Source organism: Primulina tabacum, chromosome 9, assembly GCF_025594145.1.
Source record: "Primulina tabacum isolate GXHZ01 chromosome 9, ASM2559414v2, whole genome shotgun sequence".
NCBI lineage: Eukaryota > Viridiplantae > Streptophyta > Magnoliopsida > Lamiales > Gesneriaceae > Primulina > Primulina tabacum.
In genome coordinates this window covers 20,134,097-20,137,743 of record NC_134558.1, presented here as the reverse complement: position 1 = coordinate 20,137,743, position 3,647 = coordinate 20,134,097, and positions in this window count along the sequence as shown.

Genomic DNA, 3,647 nt, shown 5'->3' with positions numbered 1-3,647 from the left:
CGTGTGCCATTCAAATTCATATAAGCTCAAAGAGGTGACAAATGATAAATTAATTTTATTTGGTGGCTTGAACGGCTCAATCGATCCAAAAATCACCTAAATCATTCCTAAATCATAATTTGTCCGTATTTCGCCTCGAGTGATGTTTGGATAGTTCTAGACAAAATCTCAATTCACCAACACAAAGTAAAATCTAATCATCGTGAAAAATGTTATCTCAATGCATCAACCAAATATATATATATTCAAAAGAAAAGTGCTTGGCTTCCAAGAAATTAAAAGAACACAATTTTTTTCTCATATAGGCTCAAGAGGGCTTCAAATGATATTTATGAACAATATAAATAGGCCCAAATAAAGTCAAAGATTGCCTCAATCATATATGTGTTTGCAAAAATTTATTTCGATGTCAAATGAAAATCACAGAGTTGTATAGAAACTATAAATCTCAAACTCACCAAATCTCATGATTGTTCTCTAAATTTTTCAAATTGATCGATTACCATGAATGTAATGCATGACTTTTCTTCTTATTGCAACATTTTTCTTTTCTCATCATTGGCCATATATAAAAAAAAATATTTCATGACTAAAACACTACAAACACACAAGCAAACAAAAAAAAAAAACTCAAAAGTAATTAAAACACTCAAATTACACTAAATAAATAAATAAACACACAAAATAAAATAAAATAAAATAAATAAATAAACAACATCTCCCCCAAACTAAACATGTGCATCGTCCCTCGATGTAAATAAGCATGAAAATTAGAGGAATACACATACCTCGGGCAACGACCGTCAGTGGTCATCGCCATCCTCATCATCTGCGTCATCATGGGGTGGATGGAACTCCGGCGGGTGGTATATGGGTGGCCACTGTGGAGGAGGTGGAAATGGATTGCCAGAGATTGAAGCCGATGGAAATTGCTGAGCCAAGACAGATGTAAAATCCATCATATATCCCATAAATGTATCGGTCCTAAACCGAAACTCATTCATGTTTTGGCGTTGATTTCGCATTTCTTCTTCCAAAATGGTCAACCTATCTCTCCTATTTCGTTGTTGCGGTTGTGGTTGTGGTTCTTGAGCTTGAGCCTGGGCACGTCTCTCTGCAGCTCGTCTGTTAAATTCCCTTTCAGCTCGACGTGCCGCCGCTTTGTTCACCCTCACTACCCTATGTGGTTGAACTACCACATGGTATTTTTTCGGCTTTAACAATTCTTCATTCACTGCCCAGTCACTCCCGCATCTGGCATAATGCAGTGATAAGAGAAGGGTGGAGGAGTCCACTAGGAGAGTTTACCTCTTGCATAATCAAGCATCGAACTCTGAAGCAATTGACCTAAACAAGTGTCTTCCCCGTCATAATGCAAAAAGTAAGAATAGACCTCTCCTTGATGACTGTGGTGGTATGCTCGGTAGGCTTAATCCTAGCAGAAATAAAGGAATACCAATCTTTGGCAACTCTTCTCGATCAGATTTGGCTAGGCTGACATGCACATCATCCCTCATTCTCCACTCCGCTCCCTTTATGCAAATTGTTTGAAGAATATTATTATAATCAACATGCTCAGTCCTGTATTCTTCATATTCATCGTGCATTACATGAGGGATACCATATAACGTATTGATCGTATGTGCATCAAAGGCTACCATTTTTCCTCGCACCAACACCTTCAATTGATCATGCCTAACCTTGAGGTTAGCATAAAATTCTCTCACCAACGAAATGACAGCATCTTGTGGCTGCCTGCCAAACTCCTCCCAATGCCGAGCAGTAAGCATTAATCCAATTTCAGTTCGAGGGAAACTAAGATCAAATCCCTTTCTTTTATATGCTCTTGTTCAAAATTTTTCCATAGTTTTCCTCCGCATTCTCGTCCCAAAACCTGTTTGCATCAAAATTTGCAGATGATGATGCACCCTTGGATTGTTTTTTCTTGGAGGCATTTTATCGAACACCTTTCATCACCAACTTCTCCTCAATCCAATTCACAAAATTTAATGATTCTTGCACTCCCCCAAACTTAATACTCACAATATCCACACCTCAACAATTATACACACCAATCCAAATAACAATGTCACAAATATACTCCACAAAAATTTAATTATCTTCCATATCCAAGAGCACCAAAATTTTGAATTTTCAACAATATACAATGGATTTGCTCACCTTGAGTGTGTTGAAATATTTCTTGAAGAACAAAATCAAAGCTCCATTCAATTCTTGAAGAAATTTTCGAGCCCCTTTGAAACCCTAGGTTGTAGTGTTGATTGTATGAAATGTAGATGGAATTTGAGTGGAATTTGCGAAGTTATGTAGTTGTGGGTGTATTTTTTGTGCTTGAAAGATCAAAATGTGAGTGTGGAATGTATTTTGAGTGGAGTTTTTCGAAGTGGAGGAGGAAAATTTGAGATGTGTTCTTCGTTATGTCTAAATTCTGCCCGATTCAGTTTTTAAAACCATCGAACGCGGGTGGCGGTGCAAGAAAGCACCGCGGGTGCGGTATGGGCTTCGAATTATTTTGATACTCAATATTCCAGGACCGCGGGTGTGGTAGATCAAAGACCGCGGGTGCGGTATGGTCTCGGCAATTCTTTTCAAAATGTTAATTCATAGACCGCCGGGTGCGGTGTGCAAGGGGACCGCTGGTGCGGTATAGCTTCGAAAAATGTAGCGCGGGTGCATCCAATACAGATCGCGGGTGCAGTCTTGTCTCGGAAATTTCTTGAAAAATTTTCTTTCTGACCGCGGGTGCGGTGTACCTTCGGTAAATTTTATTTTTTTGTTACAAAGCTACCGCGGGGGCGCTTCAAACTATACCGCGGGATGCGGTTTTCCTTCGGGAAACTTTTTTCTTCTCCACTTTTTAGTCCTGAAAAGAAAACAATTGAGATTCATTAGATTTGGGAAGATATAAGCATACACTATACTAAAAGTACACAACCACAAATAATCATGATACAAAAATAAAAGCAAAACCGAAAACAAAATGCAAAAGAGAAACAAAAATTTGGGTTGCCTCCCAATAAGCGCTTGGTTTAACGTCTTCAGCCCGAATTTCACTAGTCTGATGGTTGGTTGCTCAGCTTGACATTGTCGATATTCCTTACTTCAGTCCCATAGTACGGCTTAACCCGCTGTCCATTGACCTTGAAGGTTCTCCCATCACTGCACTTTAACTCGATAGCCCCATAAGGTGACACCGTTTCCACAACAAACGGCCCTGACCAACGCGACTTTAGCTTACCAGGGAACAACTTCAGACGAGAGTTGAACAGTAGTACTTGTTGTCGTGGTTTGAGGTCCCTTCTTACAATGATTTTGTCATGCCACTTCTTAGTTTGCTCTTTGTAGATCTTGGCATTCTCATATGCGTCGTTTCGGAATTCATCCATCTCGCTCAACTGCAGTTTTCTAACGTCACCAGAAGCTTTCAAATCAAAATTTAATTTCTTCACAGCCCAAAATGCTCTATGCTCCAACTCCAATGGTAGATGACATGCTTTCCCAAACACTAGCCTATAGGGAGACATCCCAATAGGCGTCTTGAATGCAGTCCGATAAGCCCATAACGCATCATCCAACTTCATAGCCCAATCTCTCCGGTTGGTATTGACAGTCTTTTCCAGTATTTG